Here is a 10,634-nt window from a genome sequence, read left to right on the forward strand (position 1 = left end):
AGCAATATTAATAATGTTGTGTTTATTCTGCGTAGTGCACTTAAAATAATTATGACCAGATCTAGAAATTGATATGATGGGAATTTTCCGATTGTTTGCTTGGTGCTTTGATAAACTGAACGCAGATACATGGTACTATATTGTGATGTTATGAGCCAGGGAAAAAAATAACTACCCTACCCAGCATGCAACAGGAGAGACGAGCATGCGCGGTAGACCGGTATAGGTTGTGTCGCCCTGACGGCATCTTGTATGTTGTGATATGCACGCTCTGAAAGCAAACGTTAAGAACTCAGCCAACACGCCTCGTCTGCATTATTCATAAATAGACAGACAACACATATACTCCGCTGCTTCACAAGCCGCTGGATGTAGCCGGCAAAGTATTCCCATGTTAGCTAGCCGGTCTAGCAAGCACGCGTCATTCAGTCCAAAACGGCCCGATCTATCCACATTCAGAATTGTCTGGCGGTCGTAAGTGATCCCGGAGTGACCACGCTGTAAGCCAGCCATGAAATTTGCAGAATTGTCCGGTAGTTTTGCCAAATGTTCCATCTTTACCAAGAGCCCCTCGGCGCCGAACCCCATCCGGGCGACGCCATCTTGTTAAGAAAAGGCGTTAACAAAATAAAAGCATGTAAACAACATATGCAAATGTGCGATAAAATAATTGTCTGCGTTAATAGATTGATGAGTTAACTCGTAATTAACGCATTAATTTGCCCACCCCTAGTTTTTATACAAAATGTATTGTCTAAAAGTTAATTTTTCTTTTTAAAAGGCAAGTTACATGTTAAACTTGTGTTGTTTTAGGGCCGCTTTCCATATACTTTTGTACTTCATCCAGCTCTTCCCGGAGTATCCCAAGGCGTTCCTAGCCCTGCTGAGAGACAAAGTCTATCCAACATGACCTGGGTCTTCCCAGTGGTCTCCTATCTGTCTGACGCTCCCTAAAACATCCCCAGGGAGGCATTCGGGGGAGATTTCTGATCAGATGCCCGAACCACCTCATCAGGCTCCTCTCGATGTGGCGGAGTAGCGGCATTTCTTTGAGCTCCTCCCGAAAGGCAGAGCATCTCACTCTATCTCTGAGGGAGATAGAGGAAACTCATTTCAGCAGCTTGTACCCGCGATCTTGTTCTTTCGGTCATAACCCAAAGCTCATGGCCGTAGGTGAGGATGGGGACGTAGATTGCCCGGTAAGTTGAGAGCTTTGTCTTCCGGCTCAGCTCCTTCTTCACGACAATGGCTCAATACAGGGTCCGCATCACTGCGGATGCCACACTGATCGTCCTGTCGATCTACCGATCCACTCTTACTTCACTCGTGAACAAGACTCCGAGGTACTTGAACTCTTTAACTTGGGGCAAGATTTCCTCCCCAACCCGAAGATGGCACTCCACCCTTTTCCGTGCGAGAACCATGGTTTCGGACTTGGAAGTACTGAGACTCATTCCAGCTGCAAACCGATCCGGTGATAGCTGAAGATCTTGGTCAGATGAAGCCAACAGGACCACATCATCCGCAAAAATCAGAGACCTAATCCTGCAGTCACAAAACCAGATCCCTTCAACGCCTTGACTGCGCCGAGAAATTCTGTCCATGAAAGTTGCAAACAGAATCGGGCAGCCCTGGCGGAGTCCAACCCTCACTGGAAACGGGTCCGACTTACTGCGGACCAAGTTCTGACACTGATCGTACAGAGAGTGGGCCGCCTGGTACCACATACTGTCTGAGCACACTCCGCAGGACTTCCCGAGAGACATGGTCGAATGCCTTCCTCAAGTGGACTGGTTTGGCAAACTCCCATGCACCTTCAAAAACTCTGCCAAGAGAATAGAGCTGGTCCACAGTTTCACGACTAGGACGAAAACCACACTGCTCCTCTTGAATTTGAGGTTTTAACTGTCCGACGTAGCCTCCTCTGCAGTACACATGAATTGACCTTACCGGGAGGGCTAAGGAGTGTGATCCCATGATAATTGGAACACACCCTCCTGTACCCTTCTTTAAATCGAGAAATCACCACCCCGGTGTGCCAATCCAGAGGCATCGCCCCCGGCGTCCACGCAATGCTGCAGAGTCTTGTCAACCACAACATCCCCACGGCATCCGGAGCCTTAAGGAACTCCGGGTGGATCTCATCCGCCCCTGTGGCCCTGCCACCGAGAATGTTGCCAAAGCACCAATTAAATTAATCTCAATGTGACGTTGATTTGTGATACTAGTGTTTTGAGCTGAGAAGCGCGCTGGGGGTGTAATATACTGTCTCTTTGACTTCCTGTTCCTGTTTCTGACTTAGTGTTCCTTCCTGTTGTGTGTTTCACTTATGGATCAATAAAGCTTGTCTAAGTCTAAGTTATTGTGAAGGGGTACAGCGCCTTTAGACCCCAGTTTACTGTTCAGCCTCTTGTGGCCATGCATGACTACTGCAATGTGCCAAATCATTAACTGGAAAGAAGTGGCCAGGTAAAAAACACATGACCATGAAGAAAGGTTATTCTCATCATTCTCGTATTCTCATCTTGCTGATTGTATTGTACCAGAAGTCCCGGGAAAAAAATCTGCGTTCAAATAACTCCAGCTTATAAGTGATTCCCAGAGACCCAAAAAAGTCTGCGGGCGATAGAGCGTTTTCTATTCGGGCTCCAGTACTCTGGAATGCCCTCCCGGTAACAGTTAGAGATGCTACCTCAGTAGAAGAATTTAAGTCCCATCTTAAATCTCATTTGTATACGCTAGCCTTTAAATAAACCCCCCTTTTAGACCAGTTGATCTGCCATCTCTTTTCTGCTCTGCCCCCCCTGCCCCTCTTCTGCGTGTAGAGGTTATTAGGGGACCACAGATGAAGCGCTAGCTGTTCAAAGTCGGGACCCGGAGTGGACCACTCATCCGTGCATCAGTTGGAGACGTCTCTGCACTGCTGACTTGTGTCCACTCAAGATGATCCCCTGCTGGCCCCACTATGGACTGGACTCTCACACTATTAACTAGATCCACTCAACATCCATTGCACCGGTCGCCCAGGGGGAGTCGACCGGTCCCTTCCAAGGTTTCTCATTGTATCCCATTGGGTTGAGTTTTTTCTTGCCCTGATGTGGGATCTGAGCCGAGGATGTAATTGGGGCTCATGCAGCCCTTTAAGACACTTTTGATTTAGGGCTATATAAATATAACTTTGTAACTTTGATTGATTGATTGATAGTGGACATAGAAAATATTACTATTTGTGTGTGTGTGTGTGTGTGTGTGTGTGTGTGTCAGTAAAACAGCACCTTGATGGACGTGACACTGGACTTCTCCCGCTGCGTAACCCAACGCTTTCAAGTCCACTCAGTCCCGTGTCCCCCTGCCTCCCACCTCCCTCTCTCCGTATCGAATGGCTCTCCTTGACCTTCTCACTCTTTGTCGTCTCCCTCACCCTCTTCCCTCTGCGCGCCCTCCTCAAGGTGCATTCAGCTCGGTAAAGTGATCTACGGGGGCTAACATGGGCTACCACCCCCCGCCCCCAAAAACCCACCCTCGGCCCATCCCCTTTTTGGGCTTCTTCCACCATCTTCGTTCCCCCACCCTCCCTGCCTGGGCTTGTATGATCCATCCATTGTTTCATTTCTTCACCTCCATGCTTTTCTCTTCTCTCTTGCTGCTGCTTTGCCACCAGTCCCTGATAAATGCCCACAAAGACCCCCACTGTCTGCTGTGACCCTCCATTCAATCCACCCACCACCCTCCTCCATGGCCTGTCCTGAAGCAGCCAAGCGTGGGCTAAGGAAGGGGGGGACCGTTTATCTTGAGCACACACCCTAAAACCACCTTACCCCTTCTTTTTTTTTTACCTTTACCTCTCTTTTACTCACTTTTATTTCCTGCCTCAAATGGGATTGTGTTAAATTCCCATGCAGTTGCCCTGTGACTCCAGGTCTTCTGGTTGTTAATGGGGGACAATGCAGTGTAATTAAACCTTTTGCACTCCTCCCCACCCAACTGTTTTTTCTTCATTAATGCCACATGAAGGGGTTGATATCAAATATGTCATTGTTGTGATGTATTTACGGCCAGACTTTTTGTGGCCCTTAACAAAATGTTGTTACTTAGGTAAGACGCTAAGGTCTAAAGACTGCCCTTCAAAGTTTTTAGCTTGTAAAGGTGAATGTGTGGGCGTTATTGCATGTCTCAGTTGGCTTTCTTAATGTTAAAGACTGTATGCAGACACTTAAACAGCTAGTTTAGCTAGCTATGAAAATATTTTATTCATATCTTCCAAGTTTAAAAAAATTCCAGGATTTTCCAGAATTCTTGGTTTTCCAAAGCCCTATTTCCTCCAGTTTTTCTGGCAACTACTCCTCCCACATTTCTCATCCCACTTCAACCGTTCCACCGTCAAAACATTCCTCTTAATCAGGACTAAAAAAAACAAGTTGTTTTTTGAACTGGAAAAAATTCCCATTTTCCCGAAATTCCAGGAATTCTGTAATACCATTTCTCATTTCAACATTTTACTACTTCAACATTTCTCGACCGATGTAAAAAATTCCGAAACCAATCATTCAGACTCATTCATTCAGTTTTTTACCATTTTTAAAAAATTCCCAAATTCTTGGGGAAATTCCCATTGAAATGAATCGGACATTCTTCCAAGTTCCACAACTCCCACATTTTTCATCTAATTCAAATTGTTCCAACTTCAAAATATTCACCCTGTTCAGGAATTGTGTGCTCTACTTCAATAAAAAATATATTTTTTTTAATCCCAGGATTTCAGTACAACTTCAGCATTGGAGCATTCACATGCAATTCCTTCAGGAATTGCCTCATCTAGTTATACAGTTGTGCTAATAAGTTGATTTCTGGGCAATTCTTCAGAGAATGTGAATGATAACACATACAACTTTTTTCCACTCATGCTTAATGGTTGTGTAAATCTATTTATTGGCAAACAACTGACTACTCTTTTTAAATCAAAATGACAAAACAAAGTACCCAAATGATCCTGATCAAAAGTTCACATACCCCAATGACTTTGATCTGATAAAAAGCACAAAAGTTGACAGAAACAGGTTTGAATGGCTAATCAAGGTTCCAATCCTCACCCGTTACATGTTTGTTTGTAATTAATGTGTGTGTATAAAAGGTCAGTGAGTTTCTGGACTTCTGACAGACTATTGCATCTTTCATCCAGTGCTGCACAGATGTTTCTGGATTCTGAGTCATGGGGAAGGCAAAATAATTGTCAAAGGATCTGCAAGAAAAGGTAATTGAACTGCATAAAACAGGAAAGGGGTATAAAAAGATATCCAAGGAATTGAGAATGCCAATCAGCAGTGTTTAAACACTGATTAAGAAGTGGAAAATGAGGGATTCGGGTAGACCAGCAAAGATTTCCACCACAACTGCCAGGAAAATTGTTCGAGATGCGAAGAAAAATCCACAAATAACTTCAGCTGAAATACAGGACTCTCTGAAAAATTGTGGTGTGGCTCTTTCAAGATGCCCAATAATGAGGCACTTGAAAAAAAAGGGGCTGCATTGTCGAGTCGCCAGAAGAAAGCCATTTCTGCGCAAAGTCAAGCCTCAAAACTTCTGGAACAAAGTAATTTGGAGTGATGGGGTATGTACACTTTTGATCAGGGTCATTTGGGTACTTTCTTTTTTCACTTTGATTTAAAAAGAGTAAACAGAGTTGTTTGCCAATAAATAGCTTCACACAACCATTAAGCAACAGTGGAAGAAAGGTTTTTGTGTTATCATTCATATTCTCTGAAGAATGGCTAATAAATTATTAATTCTCCCAGGGTTTGTAAACTTATGAGCACAACTGTATAACTAGATGAGCCAATTCCTAAAGGAATTGCGTGTGAATGCTCCAATGCTGAAGTTGTACTGAAATCCTGGAATTCTTTTTTAGAATTTTTATTGAAGTAGAGCACACAATTCCTGAACAGGTTGAATATTTTGAAGTTGGAACAGTTTGAATCAGATGAAAAATGTGGGAGTCGTGGAACTTTGAAGAATGTCACATTGATTTTAACGGGAATTTCCCCGAAATTTTGGATTTTTTTTGGGAAAATGGTAAAAAACTGAATGAATAAGTCTGAATGAGTTAAAATGGTTGGTTTTGGAATTGTTCATGTCGGTCGAGAAATGTTGAAGTAGTAAAATGTTGAAATCAAAAATGGTATTACTGAATTCCTGGAATTATTGTGAAAAACGGGTATTTTTTCCAGTTAAAAAAACAACTTTGTTTTTTGTTCTGATTAAGAAGAATGTTTTGACGGTGGACCGTTGAAGTCGGTTGAAAAATGTGGGAGGAGTAGTTGCCAGAAAAAAGGGTGGAAATAGGGCTTTGGAAAACCAAGAATTCTGGAAAATCCTGGAATTGTATTGAACTTGGAAAAAACGTAGTTTAAATTTCCAGGATGGAATGGAATGGGAATAAACACACGGTGAGAAATAGCTCCCTTACTGCCTACGTTATGGGTTATAGATAAACCTATGGATAATGGAGACATATATAATAGTCTCCTTTTCAGGTTGTAGAGGACGCCTTTAAGGCACGCCCCCAATATTTTTGTTTCGGGTGGAAATCGGGAGAAATTCGGGAGAATGGTTGCCCCGGGAGATTTTCGGGAGGAGCACTGAAATTTGGGAGTCTCCTGGGAAAATCGGGATGGTTGGCAAGTATGGTTGAGGTTGCTGTGAGGGTTGTTGTTGGGGTTGAGGTTAGGGTTAGGGTTTGGGTTAGGGAAGACTCTTAGTTAATGGCTTACTGGTTGTATAGTAAGGCCATGCAGAGTACGGCATTAATTAGTACTTAAAAAGTACTTTATAATGACTAATTACCAGGCAGTATTTTACTAATTTGTATGTTAATAAGCAATTAATTATATAATGGTTCATATGTTCCCCATAGGCTTACGGCCATACTACCCTGAGCACGCCCGATCTCATCAGATCTCAGAAGCTAAGCCAGGTCTGGCTTAGTTAGTACTTGGATGGGAGACTGCCTGGAAATACCAGGTGCTGTATGCCTCACAATACGAAGGTCCTGAGTAGTCCTGGGTTCAATCCCGGGCTCGGGATCTTTCTGTGTGGAGTTTGCACTCCGGCTTCCTCCCACCTCCAAAGACATGCACCTGGGGATAGGTTGATTGGCAACACTAAATTGGCCCTAATGTGTGAATGTGAGTGTGATTGTTGGCCCTGCGATGAGGTGGTGACTTGTCCAGGGTGTACGCCGCCTTCCGCCCGATTGTAGCCTAGATAGGCTCTAGCGCCCCCTGTGACCCTGAAGGGAACAAGAGGTGGGAAATGGATGGATGGATGTTCCCCATAATAAAGTGTTACCAAAGTAATTTGTGCATAATAGGGCCCTTTAACTGGATTTTGCATGTAGTAATCAGTTTTAATATAGCATATAATATAATACGAGTGCTGTCAATCACCAAGCCAGTCAGTGTGCACATTTGAATGAATCCTAATGGGTCTTTTTGGCCACTTAAGTGCCGCCACTGCTCTACTCTCTACCTGTCTGTCTGCATGAATAGAAAAAGCCTTAATGGCGCTTGTTTGCCACTCCACTGCTCTCCCTTATCCTCCTCCTGTGTTATCACTGCTGATCTGTGTAGCTAGCTGCACACAGGTGTGTGTGTGTGTGTGTGTATCATCTTCCTTCCATTTTTTTTTTTAAATCAGTCCTCTTCATCAGTACACCCTGCCTGAGGAGGTCATGTTTTCATTCGCCCCGATCGGCGCACGGCCCGATAAGACAATTTGTCGGGTGGAAATCAGAGAGGACCCCTCTTGGTTGTCCTGGGGAGGCGGGAGGGAACTTAGCGAGGGATGGAAGACAGGGTGGACAAATAGCACGGGATGAAAATTCCGAAAAATATATACCGCTGAGGTCAGAGGTCCATTTTAGGTCTTTGGTAGGGCTCTTCCACATAGCAAACCTTCACAAGTAGGCCTTAATGGAGCTAGGTGTGGGTAGTGGGCAACAAAAAGAGTGTCCTTAGGCAATCCATCCATCCATTTTCTACTGCTTGTCCCTTTTGGGGTCGCAGGGGGTGCTGGAGCCTATCTCCGCTGCATTCGGGCGGAAGGCGGTGTACACCCTGGACAAGTCGCCACCTCATCGCTTAGGGTATTACCACAAAATTGGACTCATAATCATGTACAAATGTCTTGCAAAAAACTAAAGAGGCTTTTTACAACCTTAACAAAAACTTTCCAATGTGTTGTGAGCATTATATCCCGCCCCCTGTGGCTTTATAGGCCTACTGAAATGAGATTTTCGTATTTAAACGGGGATAGCAGGTCCATTTTATGTGTCAAACTTGATCATTTCACAATATTGCTATATTTTTGCTGAAAAGATTTAGTAGATAACATTGACGATAAAGTTCACAACCTTTGGTCGCTAATAAAAAAGCCTTGCCTTTACCGGAAGTAGCAGACGATGTGCGGCTCCTCACATCCTCACATTGTTTACAATCATAGTCAGCAGCAGCTAGAGCGATTCGGACCGAGAAAGCGACAATTTCCCCATTAATTTGAGCGAGGATGAAAGATCTGTGGATGAGGAAATCTAGAGTAAAGGACTAGAAAAAAAAAAGGAAAAAAAAAAAAAAAGGCAATTGCAGTGGGAGCGATTCAGATGTTATTAGACACATTTACTAGGATAATTCTGGAAAATCCCTTATGTGCCTATTGTGTTGCTAGTGTTTTAGTGAGATGAAATAGTACCTGAAAGTAGGAGCGGTATGGCCACGGGTGTGTTGACGCCAGAGTCTCTGAGGGAAGTCACGGCACCTGCAGCACGACGGAAGCTCCACTGATGTCTCCGGTAAGAGGCGACTTATTACAACAATTTTCTCACCGAAAACTGCCGGTTGACATGTAGTCGGGATCCATGTTCGCTTGACCGCTCTGATCCATAGTAAAGCTTCATCTTTGGGAATTTTAAACACCGGCTGTGTTTTTGTGGCTAAAGGCTGAAAGCTTCCCACCTCCATCTTTCTACTTTGACTTGTCGATTATTAATTGAACAAATTGCAAAAGATTCAGCAACACAGATATCCAAAATACTGTGTAATTATGCGATTAAATCAGACTACTTATAGCTTGGATCGGGCTGGAAAATAAGGTCTGCTACAACCCGAGACGTCAAACGCATGCGTCATCATACGCGTCATCATACGCGTCATCATACCGCTACGTTTTCAACACGACACTTCGCAGGAAATTTAAAATTGCAATTTAGTGAACTAAAAAGGCCGTACTAGCATGTGTTGCAATGTTAATATTTCATCATTGATATATAAACTGCGTGGTCGGTGGTAGTGGGTTTCATTAGGCCTTTAAGCATGGCCTACGTGTGCAACCGTGTGTGATTGACTGGGCTTTTATTTGGTTTGGTTTGCTGTCATTCTTTTTAAAAGTTAAAGTTTAAGTACCAATTATTGTCACACACACGCACTAGGTGTAGTAAAATTTGTCTTCTGCATTTGACCCATCACCCTTGATCACCCCCCTGGGAGATGAAGGGAGCAGTGAGCAGCAGCAGTGGCCGTGCCCGGGAATCATTTGTGGTGATTTAACCCCCAATTCCAACCCTTGATGCTGAGTGCCAAGCAGGGAGGTAATGGGTCCCATTTTTATAGTCTTTGGTATGACTCGGCCGGAGTTTGAATATATTTTATTTGTGCCATAGGATTACAATCTATTTTATTTTTTCCATTTATTTTATTCTATTTCTAATATATTTGTCATGACCCGATGTTCTACGTCAGCGGTGTCAAACGTACAGTCCGAGGGCCGGATCGGGCCCCCGAACAGGTTTTATCCGGCCCGCGGGATGAGTTTGCTAAGTATAAAAACTTTATTTTACAAAAAAAAATATTTTTTAATAAAATAAACTGCTGTTTTAAAAATGTCCACTGGATGCCGCAATAGCAATTCTTTGTATCTTTGTAGATGATGCAACATATGTACAAAATAAACCACCTGATGTTAGTACATCAGTTGAGGAAAACGATCAAATTACATAAATAACATCTTGTAATTTGATTTTGATATATATATTTTTTTTTATCTTGATAGATTTCAAATTAGAGATGTCCGATAATATCGGACTTCCGATATTATCGGCCGATAAAGGCTTTAAAATGTAATATTGGAAATTATCGGTGGCGGTTTCAAAAAGTACAATTTATGACTTTTTTACAACGCCACTGTGTACACAGAAAAAGGGAGAAGTACAGAGCGTCATTTAACCTTAAAGGCACTGCCTTTGCGTGCCGGCTCAATCACATAATAGTTACGTTTTTTCACACACACGTATAAATAACTTTAAAACTGTTACAAATATGCGCCACACTGTGAACCCACACCAAACAAGGATGACAAACACATTTCGGGAGAACATCCGCACCGTAACACAACGTATACACAACAGAACAAATACCCAGAACCCCTTGCAGCACTAACTCTTCCGGGACTCTACAATATACACCCCCTAACCCCTCCCCCCACCTCAACCCCACCCCCCCCAATCCTCCCACCTCAACCTCCTCATGCTCTCTCAGGGAGCGCATGTCCCACATTCCAAGCTGCTGTTTTGAGGCATGTTAGGGAAA

At 43.5% G+C, this 10,634-nt stretch overlaps 1 pseudogene; it reads left to right on the forward strand.

The window, feature by feature from the left end:
* Positions 1–6,910: 6,910 nt before the first annotated feature.
* LOC133563042 (5S ribosomal RNA) lies at positions 6,911–7,029 on the forward strand (annotated as a pseudogene).
* Positions 7,030–10,634: the final 3,605 nt, after the last annotated feature.

Source organism: Nerophis ophidion, linkage group LG01 (assembly GCF_033978795.1).
Source record: "Nerophis ophidion isolate RoL-2023_Sa linkage group LG01, RoL_Noph_v1.0, whole genome shotgun sequence".
NCBI lineage: Eukaryota > Metazoa > Chordata > Actinopteri > Syngnathiformes > Syngnathidae > Nerophis > Nerophis ophidion.